The sequence below is a fragment of the Pseudopodoces humilis genome, chromosome 17, assembly GCF_049639895.1.
Source record: "Pseudopodoces humilis isolate 2021_Gansu_Grassland_sample_001 chromosome 17, ASM4963989v1, whole genome shotgun sequence".
In the NCBI taxonomy this organism is placed as follows: domain Eukaryota; kingdom Metazoa; phylum Chordata; class Aves; order Passeriformes; family Paridae; genus Pseudopodoces; species Pseudopodoces humilis.
This window is the reverse complement of record NC_142216.1, coordinates 4,979,347-5,002,878: the sequence shown is the minus strand read 5'-3', so window position 1 is coordinate 5,002,878 and position 23,532 is coordinate 4,979,347. Positions and strand designations below refer to the sequence as shown.

Sequence of the window (23,532 nt, the reverse complement as noted above, 5' to 3'; positions counted from 1 at the left end):
GTACGAAGGAAAAGAAGCCAGGTCGGAGGCGGCGGTGGCGGTGCCGCGGGCGGGCCGGGCCGGGCCGGGCCGGGCCGGGGCGGGCGCAGGGCCCGGGCCCGCCTCTCCGCGCCCCCCGCGGGCCGGGCCGCCGCGGCCGCGTGTGGGGGGCGGCGCGGCTGCTGCGCCGCGGCTGGAGCCGCGCCGCCCCCCCGCTGCCGGAGCAGCCGCTCCGCCGCCGGCCCCGCGCTCCGCCGGCATGATCTCCTGAGGGGCCGAGCCCTCCCCCGCCCCGGTGAGTGCCGCCACGGGCCGGCCCCGCGCTCCCACTTGGCGGAGTTTCGGGCTCCGGCCGGCGCTGCCCTTCGCGGGGGGACGCGGCCCTTGGGGTGCTCCCCGCGCCCCGGCGAGTCGCGGTCGCGGTGCCCCCCGCGCATCCCTCCTTCGCATCCCTCCTTCGCACCGCTTCTTCGCATCCCTCCTTCACATCGTTCCTTCGCATCCCTCCCTCCCTCGCGGCGCGGTGGCTCCGTGTTGCCATTCCCGGAGGGAAAAGTGTCTCTTGGCAGCGGGCGGACGCTGCCCGGCCCTCTGGAAGGCTCGGCCGAGCTTTGCGGGGGATGCTGAGTGTTTGGGGGAGGCGAGGCTCCCGTGGGAAGGGGCTGCGGGAGTGCCCCTCGGGCTGGGTTAACAGCGGGCGTGTGGCGGGGGCTGCGCTAGGGGCTCGGGCACCTGCGAGCAGCAGGTGAAAGCGGGCAGGAACCGGGGAGAGCGGTGGAGCCGCGGGGGATGCGGTGGGGATTGCGGACCAACAGGTGCGGTGGCCGCGGGTGCTCTGGTGCCGGGAGGGTTTCCTGCAGCCCGGCCGGGGCCCGGGAGCCGCCCCGGAGCCGCGGGGCTGAGCGCTGGGCGACCCCCGGGATGCGGACTCGGAGGTGCGAGGTGCTGCTTACAGGTGAGACCGGAGCTCCTGCAATTGAATCGGTGCTTTGCCCCTGTTGGGAAAATGTATCCGGTAATGCAAACTTTAAAAGAAAAGTAAGGGATTTTCAACGAGAGGCTTCTTTCCCCGGGCGTTGCAGAATTTTGTGGGGTTGTTGGTTATGGACGAGGCACTTTGTTTTCTGGTGGTCTTCTTAGGGAGTAGCTAATCTAGAAGATGTCTTTTGGTCTGCAGTATTGAGGATGTTTGTTGGAGCGTCTTTGCTTTAGCATTTGTAAATTTCAGGTATAATATGTAACAGGAAAAGAAAAAAGTCTGATATAAATATTTATCAGACTATGAAAGAGTATAAAGCCCATGGATCTAAGTGCTTCCTCTTAAGTCAACTTTTAAAGCAGCTTCTCCCTGGGCAGTAATTCACATTTTTCAAGGGGAGAAAGGATGGGTGAAATTGAATCGTTCAAATTAAGTCAAAATGAATTGCTTAATATTCAGAGGAGTTGATGAATGAACCATTAAATCAACACTTGCATAGCGTTTCATTGAAAAGAAAAATGAACAACTCTCCATTGTGTGCTGGGCAGAATAGGTCAGCCAGTGACGTTGCTACATCAGTGTGCTGAGCTGAGTCCTCCTCCTGCTAACAGATGTGTTTGCTCGGTGGCATTCCATAGGCATGGGAACGAGCTCTTGTGCCCTGTGTGATGAGGATTAGCATCTGCCGTAAATGACCGTAATCGTCCCAGCCTCATCTCGAACGAGAGAAATCTTGCTTAGGTTTTGTTTGGCATAAATTAACATAATTTTATTGACTCCTCATGTTGATGTATATCTGTTGAGAATCCATTCCTGTATTTCAAGCTATGTTTTTGTTTTGTTCCTCCCCCAAGGAAGAGCTATATTTTTGAATGCCAGTTTGAGGAAGAAATTAAACTGATAGATGGAAAAATAAGGGTCATTATTCTGAAACAAGGCTGACAAGATTCCTTGTAGTAAAAGCTGTTTTCAGAGCATCACCTCTCAGCAGTACAGAGGGTGAGCCTCGCTTCCAAAGCCTTTGATTAGCCTAGGTACGACTGTTGCAATAATCTTCTTGCCACAGAAAAATTACTCTTGTCTTCGCTCCTTGAAATTCTTGTGTTGGAATGCACTGAGGATGTTGTCTGTATCCTTTTTGTGCCTTCTGGAAACTTCCAACACTTTGAAGAGTCATGGATAGTATGCCCCTGATGTTTTTCATTGCACCTCTTTGCTTTGCAGGTAGCTTAGAATAGCTAATTTTGCTTAAAGCTTTTAAAACTGAGCAAGTGACAGCTCTTCTCGTTTGTGCATGTAAACTGAGTATTACAAAGGGGAAATTACGGAGGTGGGTTTTTTTTATTTGTTTTGTTTTCTTTTTTCTTTAATGCTCAGAGAAACAGATTATCCAGGCTTTCCCCAGGAAGGTGGGATTGTAAATGGATTTAGGACTTGAGAAAGCTCCCTGCCTACAGGTCATTGACAGAGAGAGAGCTGGTGTGCAGCCCTGCAGACAGGCAGGGACACTTACTCAGGTATTTATAATTACATAGGGTGTCTTATGTAATGTGGTCAGCTGCTGCTTATTTTGGGTGGTGTGGACCCAGCACTCTTGCAGAGATCCTTTGGGTGATGGGTTATTAGAAGTTGCTTGAATGTATGGGGAGGTTTTGTGATGAAGCAGATGGACAAGTAGGTGTGTTTTCCTCACGGGAGGGGTGGTTCTGGATCTGGAAATGCCTTTAGATAGTGCCTGATGGTGGTGTGCATTTTTCAGATGTTTCGCTGTTCCTAAAGGCCAGGATAGCTGCAGGAATTTTTGTGCACCAGCAATGTCTGGTTTAGAGTAGTTTTCATTTGCTTTTAATCATCCTTAGGAATAAAAGAAGTAAAAAAGTTTTTCTGAAAGCATATTGTGCCTTGTAAGGTTATCCTGCTCTTTCTGTTTCCTTGCTTACTATTTTTATCTGAAATCATAATGCATTTCTTTAGTTCTTTTGATAAAGACTTTAACTCAAGCTTACTGGAAAATGGTCACTCTATACTGAGAGAGTGCTGGCATCTTATTGACTTATTTTGGGAATACTGGAGAAAATATACAAGATTCACTTTCATTGATTAAACCCTCCAGGGCAATCTTCTAACACTGCAGTTCTCTGGGTGAAAAATTAACTTTCTTCATTGTCTGCTCCTGCTTTTATTTCATTTATGTGAATCCCAGGCTCTGTTACCAGTTTACATCAAGTCACTTAGTTGTGCTTGGAGTGGAAAGTGTCTCAGTGTAAAAGAAAGTGTAAACATTGTCACTCTGGGTCCATTTGTCTCTGGCCGCCAGCAGATGCCTCGATCCTGTTGGCCCCACAACAGTCACAGAGGATTTGCACCAGCCCACGGTTCTTTCACCTGTGAAATGTTTCCTGAGTGATTGTAAAAAAAAAATAAATAAATTAACAGGTACCTTGATGCTTTTCCAGAGGTTTGGGTAAGATAGCACTGTAGGTGGAGCTTAATGACAAACTTTGATTTATGAGGTAACTGAAAGTGTTTGTATTGTTGGATGTGGAGTGAAAGCATAGGAGCTTTCTGCATTTCATCTGCAGCTTTTCCAGCACAACACACAGCTAACATCTTGTCTCTCATTGATTTTAATAACAGATTTCTGCTGAATATGCCTGGATTAGTTTGAAAACATACTAACTTTTTTCAGGGCAGTGGGTTACTAAACACTTCGAACTTTGCAATATCTGCTTAGATAACCTTGAAAAATCTTAGGTTTTAGATGCTCTTTACATTCTCCCTCTGCCTGGGTTTAATATGGATCCTATGGGAAGGCTGCTATTTTATCCCTTTTGGGGGGAAATGTTTAAAAGAAACAAAAGTATGCTTTTCCCCCCACCCACTGAACAAGGGCTGGTATGACTCCTGTATCTGTGTGTTTTCCCTGTGAATTCTTTGCCCTCTTCCTCTCTGCCTCCATCAGCTGCTCTCAGTAACAAGTCAGGTCAGGTGAGCTGTACCTGACTTGTTTGGAAACGGTTCAAAAGGATCCCATTGACATTACCAGGCAATGGGTTATGCTTGAAATCTTGCCATTCTGGTGTTAAGCCTTTTCTTCTTTCTTTTCTTCAATCACACCTTGATTTCTGACACATTTTTAGCTGCTGTTCTGTTGAATTTGGATAGAGCTAGTGAAAAGGGATTTGGTATTGGGTTGTTTCTCTTTTTTTGTCTTTGAGAAATAGGGGATTTTTATTTTTCAGTAAAGATGGATCCCTAGAGTGATTATCTGTCCTTCTGCTTATCAGGGAAGGATAGTGGCTCCTCATGGAGGTGAAAACATTGTGAAATCACCGGATTGCCACTCAGTTTTACCCTAGAATCTGGTATGGATATTGGATCTCTGTTATTTTTATTTTTTCAATTAATGATACTTTTAAGATTGTGGTGCTGCACAGAAAGCTCCCTGAATCTAATGCATTGCAAAGTGGCAAGCTTGGTAGCATTGGCTTATGGTGATGCACCTGTTATTTTCCCTCTTGGTCCCTTAGGGTTTGTCAGGTTGGGTGCTGGAGAGTTACCATGAATGCAGAAGAGCAGTGCTGGGATGACGTCCAGGGAAGTGTTGCCCACTGTTGGGATGAGCCAAGATTTGCTGTGACCGCCCCAGCAGACGAAGTGCTGCTGTAGTGGCTTCACCTGTGCATTGCGTGGAAGCCATGTGAGCAGTTAGACAGTCTCATTTCTTCTTTGGCAATGCAGCAGCAAGGGGAAACGCTTTCATTCAAAAGCTTCCTGCCTTCTCCAGGGGTTTCCCTGGCTGGGCACCAGCTGAGGTTCTGGTTTCTCCATTGCAGCAGACCCAGAGTTGAGCTGTGGTGTTGGCAGCCCCAGCCCGGCTCAATGCACATCTCTGTGGGAAAGGAGGGAGCAGGAAGCTGAGCACATCTCTCTGCCCGTTCCTTACGTTCCTCTGCTGTTAGCCTGAGAAATAAAGTTCATTCCTGTGTAATCCTGACACGACTGAAGAACCTCTTGCTGCAGGCAGCTCTGTCACTCTCTGTAGTGCTTGGATTGCTCAGCAGAGGGAGAAGAGACCATAAAGCTGAAGGCACCAAGGAACAGCCAGAGCCACATTTCTCTGACAGACAGCAGGGAGGAGAGTCCCAAAGCCTCCCTCCCTGCTTGATGTTTTGGGTTTTTTCCCCTCTTGTTTTGAGGCTCAGAGTTAAGCTGTGATTTTTCACCTCTTTATCAAAAGCAGCTGCCTCAATGTGTAGGTCAATGGACTATTTCAGACGGCAGAGTGGGTGACTGTGATAGAAAAGATGAGTCCAAATCAAAGAAGCAGCGTGCTTGAAAAAATCTCATACATCCAAGCATTTCCTAAATATTCAGGAGCTTTCCAAAATACTTATGAAGAAATGTTGGAATTGACCTTTAGTGACTGAAGCTTTACAACACATTCAGAGATAAACAAAACCAAACCCTTTGAATTAGTTGCAATTCAAGCAGCAAGTAAAGCCTGTGACTCATCTCCAGGTCAGATTTTTAACTGTTGTAAATCAGTGCAGCTCCATTACTTTCCTAGGCACTATGCCAGTGCTGCCACTGGCTGGAGGGCTGGTCTGCTATTTTTGGGGGGGATGAAGTCTGAACAGAAGATTGTCACAAAGTTGTGGGGTTTTTTTTGGTTGTTTGAGGTTTTTTGAGGATGGGAAAGATACTTGTTTAAAGAATAAAGCCTGTGCTCAGGCTAATAGACAGCATTGCTCAGGAGAGATTTGCTCCCCTGTAGCATACTGCGAGGAAATCCAGGAGAATTAGACATTTGTTTTTTGTCAGAGATGTCAGTTTAATGTGATAAGAAAACAGCTGTTAAAACGCTGCCAGATAAAAGCAGGATGCTAAGCATGAAAGGGAAAAAGCCAATGGGAAATTTCTGCAATTTGATTGAACAAATCAGTGTTGTGGTAACCTGGCTCGTTCCGTGTCGAGGGTGATGTGGTCGGCTTTGGGGCTGTGCTCTTCAGAGCAGAGTGTTAGTGTTCCTCCAGTGCTGAAATTAATGAGGTGCCATTTACTGAGGGGTTGAGGAGGTGGAGCAGATTAAGCTCTTGGCCCTGGTAGAGGCAGCTGAAGTGGAGCAGGCTCCAAACTTTCCCCTGCATGATCAAAGGGCATGACCTGACTGCACTGGGCACTTCCTAAAGAAATGTGTTCTCTTAAAGCATGAGCCAAGAGTGCACAGAGGGTGAGGATAAGGGTCTTAACTCTTTTAGATGGGGAAATGTGCCTAACAGGCAAATGTGGAATGTGCTGTTAGGAAAGCAAAAGGAGCATTGTTGAGAGGTGCTGCTCACCCAGGGAGCACCAGCTGATGAAGGCTTTCCCATCCTCTGTGCTGGAAATCAAACCAAGGCCAGCTCTGGGTTTAGTTTTGATGTTCTTCCTTCCAAACCAGTTATGAAGAAGGGTCTGTGATCCATCCCTGATTCCAGCCAAGCTGTGCCAGGCCCTACCTGTGTTGGCTTTTTGTGCTCTGCTCAGGGCAAGCAGAGGGGTGAGCAGGTGGAACTGATGCTGTTTAACAGCCCAGGAAACACCTCTCTCCTCAGGAGAGTTTGTCTCTGCTGCATAATGAGCTCTGCTTCGCTCGGGACTGAGTTGATGCTGTAGGGATCAGAGAGAAGCACAAATGAGGATGGAGCACTGGGCACTTCCTGCAGCCTCTTTTCTACATAGCAAACAGCTAATTAACCAGGAGCCTCTCTGAGCTGTTGGGCTGCTGGCCTGGCTTCCTCTGGAAGAATCTTGTGCAGTTTGTCTTGCTCCAGTAACTTTTTGAAGTCTTTCAAAAGCGTGCTTTGCAGCAACGCCCCAGCTTTTATTCTGACTTTTAGGCATTTGCCAAGTGTGACATCTGATAGTGGAGCCAGGCAGTAAAGCTTCAGCTGAAGGGAGAGTTGTTCATGTACAAAATGAATAGCAATGGCTTGGGGTACGAGAGCCTTTCCATGACTTACAAAATAACCTGCTAATGTCTCTGTTTGTATTTGAAGTACAAAATAGTTTATGCAGAAAGCATAAACGTTTTTTTGGGTGTCAGCATGGGCAGCCTTGCTCCTCTTGCAACTTATTTTATGGCTATGAATGGGATGTAAGTGGATTTTTCTGCCTTGTACTATCTGTCTGAAAGAGGATAAAATTCACTGTTGTTACTGTCATGCTCAGGTAAAACAGTAACCCTGAATTTTAGCAGCTTTACATCATCAAGTTCACAGATACTGCAACTTTAAAATTTTATTTTTTAGTATACATGATTCCTTGAAGAAGTGAAGCCAAAACAAACTTTAAAGCAAGAATTTACCTTACTTAACCTGACTATTTTTTTTTCAGTGAGACCACAGAAGAATCATAGCCCTCACAGGGCACAGCTCAGTTTTCTGCTTACACATTGCTCCTGAAGAGCTGAATTATTTTTCAGTTTTTTCACAGAGCTCACACCAGTGGTTTTCAGGAAATCATTAGCTGTATTACTGTTTCAGTATGGGCACTGGGAAATCCACTTTGATCTGTTCCTGCTTACCAGTGTGCTGCAAAAGGCATGCATTGTACCTACTGAAACATTAATTTTGGGGGGGTAATGATGAAACTGCAGTGCTTTGATAGGTTGATTATTTTATGCTGTGACAGAAATGGATACTTAAAAGGAGATATTAGATTTGAACTAGATATTCAAGATCCAGTTACTGGTTTGAGTTAGCTAATAGGGAATAGGCCAATCTCACTGCCACTGGTGCCAGTGAAAATACTGAGAGTGAAGTCAGGCATGCAGTAATTAATTACCTACAGATGATGGCTTTTGAAGGTGTGAATAAAAGGTTTGAAGTGTTGGTTGAATTGTCTGAAAACTAAATCTGTTAGGTGTTTTTCTTTTTTTCCCCTTTTTTCTTTGTTTCCCTTTTTTCAGCCTGACTTCAGCAGTGGATTTCTGCCTGCTGAGCAACAGATATTTCTAAATTCCTCTGCCCAGGCTGGTGGATCTGGCAGATGTGACCCTTGTGCAGGCTGGTGTTATACACCATTTCATGTCTAATTTCACTATTTGAAAATAATCTTAAAGGTGGATATTTTATTGGTTTAGAGGAAAACAGCTACACACTGGTTCCTGAGTGTTACAGTAATGAACTTTTCTGGAAACAGGTATTTCCTGAAAGCTTTGTGAAGTCAGAGGTGAATGATTTTAAGTATCATGTTTAACAGCCATCTTATTACTGACATGGAGGATATTATAGTTATTATAGTTGTGTCAGATAGAGAAAAATGGTGCATTTAAACTTCTCTATTGTTCTTATTTTCAACAACACTCTTATGAGCTGCCTTCACTGAAAGGTTGAATGGGGGATAATGCCTGTGAGACTGGTGTTTGTGGGAATAGTTGAATCTTTTGAAAGATAATACAAACCTGGAGGTTTTGTAAACAGCAGAAGTATTTTTTACATGATTTTGTGAATTAACAGTTCCTATGTAGGAATTTTCTCAGCATCAGAATGTCCAGCACGCCAGGATTTTTGTCATTCTATTGTATTCTTGGTTCGTAGAGAGGAAGAGGCATTAAGAGCTATGGGGAGATTTAAGAACTGAGTCAAAAATTGTTTCTGCAGATTTTACATCCTGGGCAATTGGTGGTTACTCATGAACATGGTGTGAAAGCTGTGGTGGGGGTGGAAATTATGCTTTCAGGGATAAGCTTAAGATATGAATGTGTTGCTGATGTAATAATAGAGAAGCTGGCTCCATCCTTGCCTATTGTTTTTCCAGGAAAAGGAGATTTGATTTTCAGGCGGGAAAAAGCTGTTTTATTGTTAATGGCACAAACCCCCTTGGTCTTCTTGTGCTAAGCAAGGGTGTTCTTACAGGGATAAAAATACTTCTTTTTTGGCCCTTCTATTTCCCTTTACTTATGGGAAGCTTCTGATCTGCTTGAATTTGGCTTTTCATCTAGTTTGGACCTGAATCTTTGTTACAACAGCATAAATTGTCCAATGGACCTAAGGTGCTCCAACCCAACCTGAGCCTGTTATCTGGTATTTCAGATGTTCAGTGCTGTGCTTAGTACTCCCTATGTGTAGTCTTTATACACAAAAGTTACTTTTTCCCTCAGCTTTTGAAGGAAAAATATGGAATATGCAGCTTTTCATATGGAAATAAAAAACACAGTGTTCAGCTAGCTTGAACCTGGCCTTTTTGGGCTAGGAGATGGCTCTGGAAGGGTGTTTTTTCTTCTCTAACTTAGGAGGCAGTTTGAGTCTAATCTACTCCATAATTTCAAGCCTTGTATGATATTTCCCATTTGTTACCCCAATAAGACCAAAGGTAAAATTTTATGGCACATTGTGAGCTGAATGGTCAATGTCTTATTAAATATCCTTGCTTCCAGGGCAGATAGAAATGAGAGAAGTCTCTTGCAGATTGCAGCCCGGTTAATACAATTTATCTAAACATGCTCTGGCTTATCCTACTAACACTTGTCAGGGAAGTAGAAATTGCCCTTTCTGTGTGTTCTACCTCACAAGAAAATAAGAACAGTGCAGGTGGTCAGCCAAAAGGCTCACATAGCCCAGCGTCCTGTGCATGGTATGGATCACACCTGGGTGGGCTGGCTCTTCTTCAGGCTGTAAAGTCCCAATGTACTCCTACTTCTGATGAATTCTTAGCAAAGTGAAGCTTTTCAGAAATAATTTTGGTTTTCTGATCCATCACATCTGCATGTCGTCATGTTTTCTTTTAAAGATGACGTAAGCAGAAATAGATGCATTTTTGAAATGCAGATAAATCATGAGTTTCTGACATGGTATTTTCTATTTCAGCCTTGATACCTTTCCCTAGAAGTTCCAAAATTATTTGCTTATTATTTTGGGGTTGCTGTTGAGCTGATGTTTCCAGAAAGCTGTCTGTAGTGACTACATCTCTTTCCTGCATTAGAACAGCTAATTCAGAGCCTGTCAGTCTGTGTGGATAGTAATACTCCTTTATTTCAGTGCAATATTTTTCATTTATTAACATTTAATTTATGCTGTCATTTTGCTGTCCATTCACAGTGTCTTGAAACTCTTCTGCAGCTTTCACATCAGTTGTGATTTTGCCTACTCCTAATTGTTCTGTCTTCTCAGTATGGTTTGGCATTTCATTGCCTCCCTGTTACTCCTCTACTCCTTAGAGCAGTAACAGGTATTTGTACCAGTACAGGTCTTAGCACAGATGCTGAGGTGATGAGTTAACAGCTTCTCATCATTGTGACAAATGGTTTATTATTTTCTTTATTTTCCTTTTTTTTTTTTCCAGCTGATGATCCATGGGATGCCCTTGTTTTCTATCCCACCATAGCCTACCTTTTTTAGGGCTCTTCTTAAGATTCCTTGAGACCCTTTGCTGAAGGGTTTGGGAAAAGTCCTGTGTACTGCATCAGCCACCTGCATGTCCCTGCAGACCATGTCCCCTCATTCACATGCTTGTTAACTCCTTCAGGGAATTTGAACAGACTTGTTGTGCATGACTGCTCTCTGCAAAATATCTGACTCTTTTCAGGTATCCCACTTGTTCAATTCTTTATTATATTTTCTATCAACTCTTCTTGTATTGAAGTTAAACTCAGTGGTCTGGAACTTTGAACATTCATCATTTTCATGAAATGTTCAACTGTAGGAAGACAATGAAAGAAGTGGAATATGTTTTTTGCATGATATTCTGTGGATATTGTGGTTTTTTGGGAGGTTTTGTCCCATTTTGTATTGTAAGCTTACAGCTTTGTTTAGAGTTGTGGGGTCAGAATCAGAAATTGTGGAAACAAGGCATGGGCATCACTGCCAGAACACCGCGGTGTTATCACGCTACACTGCATGACACTGCCAGATTTCACCATGAAAATTTTCAAAGCAGCACCCTGGGGTTTACAAGATCGACTTTATCAATGGTAATAAGCTTTAATCTATTTATTGCAAGGAATAAATCAAACACTAGAACTAATGTTGACTGAAACCAAATGTTGTATTACAGTTTTAAGCCTTTCTTGTATATACAATTATCAAGACATAGGGCTGTCTGTGTGCCCACAAAAGGAACTTAAATTTCACATTTTAAAGGTTCCAGAAATTAATTTACAAGTTGGGAAGATACTTTTGTTTTACTCTCTGTGTTCATTGCTCTACAAAAACCTAACAGAATGCCATTACTGCAGGCTTCTGACGCCAACATTTGTCACTAGCCTTGTATTGCAACTCTGTTTTACAGAAAATTTAATGCTAGAAGCTTATCTATATTCTCAGCAGGAGAATCTGAAATATATATATGAAGTCTTGTAATGAAAAGCCGCAGGAGAAAGCTACAGCCCTTGTAAATACCTGCCTCAAGAAGGGCTGGCTGGTGTTCCAGGATCTTCTTTGGTTCTCCCTGTTGGTCTCTCCTGAAGCACCAGGTTGTGGTGGGTACCTGTGACCTTCTGTGCAGGGCTGAGGGAGCTGTCAGTCCTTCCCACTATGGCAGCACAAAGCATTTACTCACTAAATTGTCATCTTGTTCACCAAAGGTTTGGGAAAGTCTTGTCCACGGGTTACAGGATGGTCAGGTGTAGATCAGTACAGTCTCCAAATTTTGTCTCATCAAGAATGTTCTCTGTGGTCCAGTAGGGTGACCTTGCACTTAAAAGGATCATCTGTTGTAGATGAATGCACTGTCCTCTTAATGATGAAACCTAGGCTACCTGTTTTGTGAGTGAGCAGATTTTGAGGCTCCTGTAATAGCCTCAAAGTCTTGTGATAAAATTGAAACAGCCAGTCAGTGGAGGAGGACCTGGATATAAAATTTAATGATATTTCTACTTAATTTTGTTGATATCCCTTCTATTCTATCTGGAATTTGCTGTGCTTCGCTTGCAGTTAAAAGTGAAAAGGCTTTTGTCATTCATGGAGCAGCTGTGCACTCAGTCCTGAGCCATTTCAGGGTTGTGGCACTGGAAAGAAATAAAATTTCCACAGATTCAGTCGTATGGTCCTGAGATGACAGAGCCCCAAGTGTGACAGTAGCTCAACATGTTCTTTGACATCGCTCTTGGTAGCAGGAGTCGTTTCCAAGGGCAAACTGTCTGCATTCTACCCTTGTGCTGTGTCCCCAAAACTGAGGGGGGTGGCTCTGGCCTCTCCTTGCTGTGCCAGGTCAGTGTTGGTGCAGCTCAGGCAGCCCAGTGACATTGCTCCTTGTGTCTTGCAGTACCTGAAATTCAAGCCTAGGTTTATTCCAAATAGGTGGCTGCTCCATGGGGCATCTTTCCAATCACATAGGCTTTAATCTGGTGCCAGTGAAAGATCATTTCTTTTTTCCTCCACACACTGCTCCTACAATGTTTCTTGAGCAGAATTGTGTTTGCGCTTCTATTTTCTCTCAGCACCTTAGAGGAAGTTTGTTTTAAGAGGACTGCCAAAAACCAAGATAGAAAATTAACAGAGGCAATTGTGGATCACAAGAAGTTCAGCTGAACTTAAGATACAGATGAACCTGCCAGTTCAGTGCCCAATTTATGCCTTCAGCCAGCCAGTATTGTTCTGCTCCATTCCAGCTCCTTGTCCCAGTGCTGTACTTCATGATCCCCCATACACGTGACCACTGGTTTAATTGTCCCTTTGTACTGAGAGTGGGACTATTATGGGCAGGTGGAAATAAGTCCTGAAGTGTGACTCATTCTTGAGTGAGGTGAAGTAGAAGACACACATCTCTCATTTCAGAGAAACAGAAGAAGGCATCTCACCTGTTTCTGAGAAGGTCTAGAGCTGTGTGGGAGCTGAGGGGGAATTCCTGCTGCTCCATTCATGGAGGTTGAGAGAGCCCACTTTGGGTCAGCAGGGTTACAGCAGACAGTTCGTGGCTAGAGCATTGCTGGGGCTGCAGTGACTTGGAAGGGTGACAGATCCCAGAGGCATCAGCATCTGTGTGTGAAGAAACCCTCCAGCTTTCCTTCCTCAGACTTGTGGTGTCTTGCGGAAAAATTTAAATGCTTCACTGGGGAGAAGCCACTGAAATAATTTTCATCATTGCAATGCCTTGATTTCCCACTTTAAAGTGTGCAGGGCTGATGGCCACGTGGGTGTGAGCAGTTTCTTGTTCCAGGCTGGGCAGTGCCCTGGCAGCTGCCTTGGTGTGAGGTTTGTGGGATGTAAGCTGCTTTCTAAAGCTGCTGCTCGAATATTCACGGTGTGCCAGATGCTGGAAGGTGCCTTCGATCACATCTGATCTCGCTGGGTTTCACTGCTCTTGTATAAATAAAAAATCGTTGCCTCAGGTTTTTTACACAGCAGGGCTGGTATTGGCAGTGGTACCTTGTTAAAATGAGGGAGTGTCTGTCTCATTACAGATAATGTAAGCCCAACCTGCTTTTTCTGCTTTGTGACAATATACTGCACCAGATGAAAGTCCAGTGAGGGTTACATGCAAGTTCAGAACTTTAATAGTTTCTCAAGAACTGAGAGTGTTTGTTAGTTGGGGGAGAGGTGAGAATTTGATATTTGCTTTCTTTTAAATTGTACAGTAATATAAGAGTTGTTGCAAAGGATAGACATGCCAAGGAATTATGAAATCTGATTGATGACTATTTTTGACAATGCGATTTGCATCAATGTTCTCCTTAAAATGAATTCTCTGGTTTTGTTTGCATGCATCCTCTCAGCATGAAGATTGCTCTGTTCATGTTTATGGCAAATATGTATCTTTCTATTATTTTTAAAGGCTAAAAGATGAAGAATATGAACATAATGTGCTGCAGGTTGTAAATGTGTAATTCATGCTTATGGGTGGTTCCAGGGTATCATGTACATTCCTAACAGCATTGCCCTCTCCAAAAATGAAACAAAACTCTTGAGACTGTTGTCACTACAGTTAAGCAAGAATTAAAAACAGTATTAGGTGTCCAAATCCTTCTAGCATTTACTGGAAGCAGCATGGCCAATAGCTGTAGACACATCCAAGTTCAAATATCTAATTTGAGAGCCTCAAGGCCACATAAAGTCACCAGAGCTGCCACAGGGTGAATCAAAGCTCTGCATTTAGACCCTTGACTATGTGAGGAATTGAGTTCTTTGACTTAATGTTTAAATTAGCTGCCTAGATTGAATTGATTCTCCACCTCTCCTCTCTGCATGCCTTTTGCTATTTCCTGATTACTTTCTCTTGGTTTTAGTTTTTTCTTTTTGAAAATTATCTAGTAAGTGATAATGAATATGGATAGTAGATTCAAGTGATGGAAAATATACCTAAGGAAACTGAGAATGGAAGCACTTTTCTCTTTATTGAAAAATTGCGTCTTGTTTCTATTTTGAGCCATGGTAGGTCTGGCTTTGATTTTCAGACACTGGAACTCTGCTAGATGAGGGAGCCCCGTTGCAGGAGATGTACTTTCCATGTGCAGGAATTACTTAGCTATATTTAGGTTCCTTCACCTTTTCACTCATGAATTCAATAACCTTACTTCCTTTATTTTCGGGCATTGTATTCTGATTAATAACCAGGTATGGTAATACTGTTAAGGTGCTCCAGCCTCTGTATTTTTATAAGCATTGTGCCAGCACTCTGCCCTAGTGGTGTACGTAGATAATGTGGGAGAGATGGGGAAACTTTTGGTGTGGGGACACTGCAGAACTCCCTGTAGTGTTATGGTTTGAGAGGGGTTGGGGCTCAGGGAACATCCAGTGTTGATTGTCCATTGAAGAGAAGTCCCCAGTGCAGTGGAGTCAGTGATTGCAAGAAGCCCCAAAGGGTAAAACAGAGCATTTGCCACAGGAAAAGCAGCTGGAGGAAGAAGGAACAGGAATTTCCTCTTATTTTTTGTCTTGCTGGTGGCATCAAGACATTTCCCAGAGAGAAGGAATAAATGGAGAAAGCTATGGGTTGGATTATTTTTATTTTTTTTTAACAGGCTTTTTTTTGTCCTTCCACAAAAGCCAGAATTGTTTTTGCTCTTTATAACTGAGATTTAGTAATGCTGCTGTTTCTGGCTTGCCAGCTGGAGAGACCCAGAAGGGAGTAGCTCCTCTGCCCCAGCCTACCTGTGCAGCCTGGGCTCTTTTCCTAAGGCAGGAACACATTTCTGGTTATCCCATTCTCAGTAGCAGCTGAGCTTTTCTTCTCTTTGCAAAGACAAGAGTTCTTTTTCTGTCACACTCATTTATTTTGAGTAGAGATAGTGAAATCCCAATCTTCTGTTATGTTTCCATCGGCCTGGATGACAGAGCCGTCATGTTAAGGCGAAGGAGGCTCAGATAAAGCAAGTTTCTGTGCCTGAATTTCCCCCTGCACAGGGCTCTGTCCTCCACAGTGGAGACACAAGTATGTAAGGAGGCAAAATCAAGATTCCTGAGCAGGCTGCAAACTGAGCAAGCTATTTCTCAGTTTCCTGCCTTTTTTTTCTTTCCCCAAGGGGTACAAAGGCATGGAACAAGCCATGTGAAAGCTTATTTGCATTTCCATTAAAACTAGAAGTGGAAGTTAACATACAGCTTTGTAGCAAAGCTGTGAGAATAACAGCATTGTCATTAGGATCACAGAAAAGTCAGCACACCAAAAATATTGGGATGTCAAATCAATGAAGTTATGCAGAACCAGTCCATTCTCTTGTTCACTTTCTGTTTGCATCCTGGCTCATGCAATTTTCAAGAGTTTATTTTAGCTATTTGCCTGGGTTTTAATTTTTTTTTTTTGTTGCTTTTTAAACTGATTTAGGCAAGAAGTAACTGTGCATTCCTCTGAAGAAGTTTTTGCTAAGCATGCCTGGTGTTTAGTGAATAATAATGATCAATAACAGAAAATTAAATCCATGAGTTGTCTGTCCCTTTGTCTAATTAACCCTGAGAATTATCTCCCTGTGTTACAGCCCTCTCAAGCAGGATGAGTGATGTGCACAGGTAGCTTTAGTAATAACATGGCACAAGCAGCTTAGGACATGTTTTGATGGCTCTTCAGTATTTTGGATCAGTAATGCTTTTTTGGCAGCATCAAATGTGGGGAATGCATAATCTTTCTGAGTAGCCAATTAAAATAATAACTTGGATGGCAAGTTCCTCTCCTTTTTCCTCCTGTGTATGGCTGTACCCTTCCCATCAAAGAAGTTGTATCTTAATTGGCAATCCCCCTGCATCTGCTCACTCCATCACCCCCCACAGAGAGACACAGTGCTTAATTAAAAGGGGAGTTTGTGTTTATCTCTGGAATTTCGCTTGTGCTTTTGTAGAGGTTTCAAAGGCAGATGCCTTTATAGAGACCTTGCTAAGTAATTAATCCTGTAATATTATTACTTTAGAAAAAGTAAAAAAAAAAAGCAGAGTTCACAGGGGATGAGAAGTCCCAAAGCTGCCAGACTTGGCATGGGTGTTGGAAAGGGAGCACCAGAGCCAGTCCTTCTGTGAGGGTGATATAACCACCACGAAATGTGCTGCTTTTGCTGCACCATTTCTCCAAGGTGCTTCTCCTTGTGAAGGAGTGGCTGTTTCTGGAAGTGGCAAGGTAAATCTACCATCAGAGAAACTTTAATTAGTGGCTATTCAAATAAGCTTTATACGGGCAAATGTTTTCTAATAGGGAAAAATACTGAAATCAGCAACTCATTTCTGATAAACCTATAGTTTTATAACTCTGTCTCAGGCCCTTTGGAGTTAGGTCTCATCTTTAACTCTCTGAATTACTTGCAGAGGTCTGCATACTTTTGTCATCAAGGTTTTCATTGAAATCACCACTGAAGTGCAGTGGGATCCCCCGAGATAAATGTGAAGTTCTTCACTTGGCTTCAGATACCAGTGGTCTGGAAAATACTGCTTTTCATTTTAAGAGAAAATGATCTGAATGAGGTTCTTGGGAGCAGCATTTTCCAAAAGCCATGGCTTTTTTGCTATCTCATATCCTTCCTCTTGTTCTGCCCAAAGGAAGGCACATTGCCAGGGATCCACTGGCTGGACTTTGGGAACAGCTTAGAGAGCACAGTCATCCTGCCAGGCTCTTGCTAGGACTGGGCTGACCTTGAGCTGGGAAAGCTGCTCTGTACCCACCTCTTGCCCTTCTCAGGCTGAGGGGTTCAGCTTCTGTCATTCTGTGGCTTCAGCTCTCTGTGAAGCTGAGGGTTCTTAGTATTTCAGAGCACTTGGGTTTAGAAGAGATGCTTAAAATCAGAGAATAAAATATCATTCTGATTTTGGTTTCTTCCCCCTCTTTTTCTTCCCTCTGCCAGTTGCTTGTTTGCCAAGGCTGAAATAAAGTCAGTGATGGCACAGTTGTGACTGGTAGCAGTGGCACATACATATTTCATAGACTCATAAGGGACAATGATGGAGTTTATCTTGCATGAAACAACGCTGACATCTCATGATTGGAACCATGCTACATAGATGGGCAAGGAGTAGTCGTGCATAACTGTGACTGCTCTGGCATGGTTTGAAATGTGTGAAAGTTGGAAATGCCATTTGAATAGAAAGCTGGTGAGTATTTGGGATGGACTCAGTGATCAGTCCTGTCACAGTGACTTCAGGGTGCTTGGCACAAAGCTGTGGTTTAATCCCTGCTAGACTTTGGCAGTGTTGAACCATGAGCACAGCACGCTCAAGGGGACGACAACAAAAAGAAATGGTGAAATTGAATTTATGCTGGTGGTATGGGCCAGAAATAAAGCTTCTGGATAGATGAGTGAGAGTTGTAGTGCTTGCTCTACCTCCACTGATTCATTAAATACAATGAATCTAAGGAAAAAAGTCTTTTTCTCCTGCTTTCCCTTAAGTTCAGAGTGATCTTGCTAAAGTGGGCCTATATTGAGCTCTCTGGTGTGTGGTAGGAACAGGGATGGGAGCATGAAGTAGAAAGTATTTAGATATGATGTACTGTAAGCTGTGTTTCTGCTCCCCTGAGCTAGAGAATTTAACTGCATGTCTAATGTAGTTAGTGCAGAGGCAAATCAGTCCCTTGCTGGGCTCACTTGGGTGTCGGGGAGGAGGAAGTCAGAAATCAAAACATTAATTGCCTTAAATTTTGGTGGTATTTTCAGTTTTGTTTGTTTGATTCCTAGGAACTGGGGGCAGAGGGTGTAAAGAGAAGCTCTGCTGGAGTGGAATTGCTATAAAAGAAATAGGAAACCATTGAACAAATGGATTTTCTGTTTGCTTTATGCACTCTGCTTTTCAGTTCCATTAGGACACATTAGACTCATGAAGGTGACCAGTGAAATTGTCTTGACAAAGATTTCTGCAAGGAGATAAAAATAAATAAGTTAGCAAAGAGTGACTGGAAAGACCTTACCAATTACCAGTGCTTCAACCTCCTTACTTAATTTTCTTGTGAGCTAATATGATAGGAGGAGGAGGAACACACCTTCATCAGAATGCTGCACAGAAGAACAGGGTTGCTATTAAAAGCCCAATAATGACTTGTATCGGTTTATGCAGATTTGCTCTGCTGGGTTACTCTGTGCCTGGCACTTGGCAAAGCACAGATAACATTTAAATCAGGCAGTAAGTGTAATTAAGTACTACCCTTCAGCGCATCTCTCCTTTTAAGACATTTTTATACACTGTGATTTAGAATATGACAATTGGGTGAGATTAAAGCAGCAAATTGTGCCTATAAAACAAGCCCTGAGAATAGCAAGGGACTGTAAAATTTTATAAAGGGGAATACAGCACATGCCTCCAATCCGATAAAACTTTTGTGAGCTGGGAGATTAACTGTGAAATACAAATAAGATGATACAGTATGCGTAGCATTCAGATAGTAAATTACTTGTTATTGTAACAACTTATTCCTTCTACCCAGAAGAATTTCTTACTTAACTTTTCCAGAAAAATCTCACCATGTGACTGATTCATTAACTACTGGAGGTGTGGAGGGAAGGTAGGAAGTCAGACAGCAGTGATGTCCCTGTAGGGAAAGCAGTGGTGTAAATGTAGCGTGAAAGATCATTTATGCTGAAGCACATGCAGTCAAGCTTGTGATTGGTTTCTTCCTCAGCTTCAGTGGAATTGTATTTACAAAGTGAAAAAACAATAAAAATCCTTCCCTTATTTCAAATCCTTAATAAGACCCATTGGAAGGTTTTCTTGGGGAATGAAAATGTTGCTTTATGTGAGAAATCTAAAATGTTGTTTTCTGTGAGGCTTGACTGTGTTTGGCTGAGCATCTTCATCATCTTCACTCAGCACACCTGAAGGAAAAGGCTGTGAGCCTTTCAGAATCTTCTTATTTAATTTGTAACTCTCAAACCTTGTGGGCCACAAGTCACCTCCACACATCACTCCTTGGTTGTTGCTGATAGCAGGTGAAAGGCAGTGACTCCTGTGGTATCACTGGTCCTAGAGGCTTCTGCTATTTATCAGCTGTTGTGTTATGGCATTGTCCTTCAGTCTTATTGATCTCACATATTCTCCCTTTCTTTTCCGTTTGCACAAATCCTCCCTCGTTCAGTCTTGGGATGCTTTTTTTTTTTTAATTTTTAAAATTGATTTCTTAATTGCCCCCAATTGATAATTTCATTGTCCTTTTTTAACAACCATAGAGCCTAATGATACTCAGGTTAAATGTCTGGTGAAGGCAAGCAGAACCCAAAAGCCTGCCTGTTTCTTCCCTGCTGTATTAGCTGTGCAGGGAAATTGTGTTGCATCGAGCCCATTGCACGTCAGTCATGTTAAAAGGAAGATTGTGCATGTGGAACAGGGAGAAGGATGATGGCTGGGTTTCTTACTGTCTAATATTCTCTGACCACCTTTGTTCTGCATTAAAGAACCCAAACAACTTTATGACACTTAGTTTTAATGATGTATTATGTAAGGAAATAGTAAAACTGGAAGGAGAGGTTTGAATTATTCTGGAGGAGAGTATTACATTTCAGTAATAGGACAGTTGGGTTTTAAAGGCTGAGCATTGCTGCGTTATGAGCAAAATATAAGGCCAAGCCACAGACAAATAGCAGAGTGAGGAAGGAAATGGAGAAGAAATAAGTAGGAGCCTCGGATGAAAACACAGCTGCATGGGCAGCCAAGCATTTTGGGGACACATGTCAGGCTCAGCCCTTGTTATGATTGGGGGGATGTTTATATATGTGTGTTGCTTTTATGCTTGACTTCCTTTTGACTTTTGGATTTATTATTCAGTACCATATTTATGTTTGAGATTGTTTTGATATTGTTAGGGAGATGTCAATATTTCTGAATCAATGTTAAAAACATTCTGGTTTATAGAAATGTTGACCTTTTCTTCTTGCTTGGTTTGAAAAGTCAGTTCAAAATGGCAAGGTTTTATACAGAATGGAAAATCCCTTCTCCGTGTGGAAAATTTGGCTTGTACCATGTGAAGCAGGTACAGCCAAAAGAGGTGCTCTTGTCCCACCACTGGTCCCATCTTTGCTCTTGTCCCACCACTGGGACATCCTGTCTTGTTTTCCTGGGGAAGACAGGAATTTGCTTCTCCATATCCTGTTGCTGCTGGATGTCCAGGAAGGTCCTGGAGGGGTCCATTGCTGCAGTTCCTGCTGCAGTTCCCTCAAATCACAACAACAGTGTCTTGCTGAATCAAGCCAGAACAGTTAAAATATTTCAAAACATCTGTAGGAAGTCATTAGCATAGAAAAGACTTTTGCAAATGGAAGTCCCAAATGTTCTAGGCAGTGTTCTGACACACTGTCAGCGAGCAGCGCGTCTCTCCTGATCCCGGTGGGAAAGCAGCTCCCTCTCGCACCCCTGCACCACAGCAGGCAGAACCCTGCTGAACTCCAGGCTGGGTCTCAGTTCACACTAGATCTGATCCAGCTTGGCCTCCTAATTTGCCCAGTTCCCAGCTCATTGAATTGCTGCTCAGGGGAAGTTTTTCCCCGTGTGATGACATTGATAGCAATTTTTGCTCATCCCAGTGTCCACACTTCTTTGCTTTTTGTTTGAGTGATATGAACCCACAGTTTTTCAGTAGATGTGTTCTCATGGAAGCTTTTGGAACTGGTCTTTGGGATTCTGCCTCTACTGTTCATGTTTGTTGGTGCCTGTGGTCTGTACCAGAGAATTCCCCAGCCCATAGTGACCTTCAGAGTGACCTGGACCATGACTGAAACTGCGAGCTGAGAATTGCCTGCACTGACTTGTTTGACTGGGACCAGAATACTTTAGTATTTATTTTTTTTTCTCTATTTTGACCCAGGTTTTGCTGATATCTCTTGTTGATTAGTCTACCTTTCAGAAGCATCACCTTAATTTTTTGTGTTGGAGCTGGTAGGGAGTAAGCACAGAAACTAGTGGAATATTTGTTCTATTTGGAATGTGAAGGGCTTAATCTGAAAATTTGATCTATAAGCTGTATTTGACTTATCTGCATACTTTAGTAATAAAATTTGTTTTCTTATTTTAATAGTTTTATGATTGGTCTATTGGGATGGCTGTGGTAGTTGATTAAAAACCAAAAAAAGCAAAATAATGTATTTTCTTCTCAAAGTAATGCTTATCACTTTTTAAGTTCACATTAAAGCTCCTGAAAGTGAACAAAATGGGCAGAGGTTAAATGAAGTGAATTGCTCTGCTTTAACTTCAGGGAAAATGTGCTGCAGTAGGAATGCCAGTATTCCACCTCAGGTAGGGATTTGTAGGTCCAACGCTGTTAACATTAATGGGAGCTAAGCAAGCAAATCCTCTGCTCATAGGTGGGGAAAATGGAGTTATTAATTGAAACTGCTGCTCAGCAATGCAAATGGTTATTTTCAGCTTTCCTGAGCAAGCATGTGAGCACCTCTGTGTTTGGGAATACTTTGTAATACTACTCAGCTGTGTTGGTGCTCTGATTGTGACTTCTTTTTGGGCTGAAGAGTTAAATTAAATGCATTTGGGATGTCCTGTGTCAGCTGGTCCGTATTAGGAGATACCACACTAATTATCCTGTGCTGCACCGAAGGAGCTTCTGACTTGTGAGTGATGGACTGACTGAAACTCCACAGAGCTGATGTGTGGGACTGCACCCCAAATAACTTCTGCTGCCCTGAAGCCATCCCCCCTCAAAGTATTTCATAGCTTCGTGCAGCAGTTGTGTTGCTTCAGTAAAGACTTGGGAAGTGATGGTTCTGAAAAATGTCAAATTCTCTAGCATGGCCATTCCTTTATGTATAACAGTGATTTGTCAGGGATTCTTGCTTAACTAAAGACTTAATTAACTTAGATCAAGCATAACTATTACATTGTTTTAAAAATTTAAGAGGATTAAAAGTAAAAATACCGATGGCTCAGGTGTTCTTTGGCTGAAAAGCCAACAGTTAATGTGATTTGTCATTGTGAGCTACACTTGTCTCATACAAATTATTTTTGGTTTCTCGCTCTGTAACACTGTAGGTTTTGGCAGGATTTTGTCCTTTGAGATATTTCTGCTTTAAATAATGTATTCCATTAAAACTTGAACAGTTTTGTACCTTGATTAATTGCTGATTTGGATTAGGTAAATACAAGAAGTATATATGAGGCATGGTATAAAGTCAGAACTTCAAGAAAAAGTTACTCTATTTTGAGATCTATGTTTGAAAGCTTCTGCATTGAACCTTTGTGTCCCTCCCCAGTCCAGAAAAAACATTCCATGTTTGTGGGGTTTTTTGTTGTTGTTGTATTTTTTTGGGTGTTTTGTTGTTTTGTTGTTTTTTTAACCACCATGCGATGGTGGAGATGAAGTTTTTTTTCTGAGTAATTCCCTTTACTGCCTGCATTTCAGTGATAAAATTTATATTCTGTGCTAAGTTGCGAGTCCCTTGAAGTCACCAATAAATCATTTCTCTTAAATATCAGCTTTATTACTTCACGGTCGTGCTAAGACTGAATTCTGTAATCATATAAAAAGATATTATGTGTTTCTGGGAAGAACAGTGGCAACAAAATGTGCTGCTGGATCTTCTTTTCAGGGCTTGGTGATGCTGTGAGGAACTGGATTCAGAGGAAGGAAAGGAAACACAAATGAATATGGTATTTGCAGCCTTAATAGTCTGCTTTTCTTTCTTATTAAACAAGAGAAGTCAAATGTTAGTTGAGGTATTATGATATTATCGTGTATTACCTACCTACTGCTGCAAATTAAAGTGATGATGTTGTTCTCTAATCCCTTTTGAAGAAGCTGTGTTTGGAAATATGGGTCATTAAAAGCCCAGAAAGTAATCCAACAACCCAGACAAGTGTTTTGGCACACTTGGGTTCCCTGGACTTTATTAACACTAGTTATTACGTATTATTTCAAGACAAAACAATTTTTATCTTGGAATTTCTGATGAACAAATTATGGACTACCTTGGCAGTGCTGGGTTAATGGTTGGACTTGATCATCTTAAGGATCTTTTGCCACTTGAAGGATTCTGTATCTGTTTCAAATGAAACCGTCTTTAAGTAAGATCGAAGGCAAACAGCAGTAGGTCTGGAGAAACATCTGGCCCACTATCTCATGTGCTGTTCTTCTGAAAAAGAATCCTTCTAACATGCAAGCAAATCACCAGCTTCTTGTACCTTTTTTACATTTGAACACATTTATGCAGCCATGTCTGAGCAATGAGACTTGGGTGGAAAGAGAAG

General features: G+C 42.6%; 1 protein-coding gene across 2 annotated transcripts in view; it reads left to right on the top strand.

Annotated features, from left to right (window-relative positions):
• SGCD (sarcoglycan delta) overlaps positions 1-23,532 on the top strand; it is a 313,850-nt gene that overhangs the window by 5,480 nt on the left and 284,838 nt on the right. Inside the window, exon 1 of one of the 2 annotated variants that reach the window (XM_014253193.2) lies at positions 177-274. The exons of the other annotated variant lie outside the window; for it this stretch is intronic. The gene's annotated coding sequence lies outside the window, so the exon portion shown is untranslated. Of the gene's footprint in view, positions 1-176; positions 275-23,532 lie in introns of those variants that run through there. 2 annotated transcript variants of the gene reach the window in all.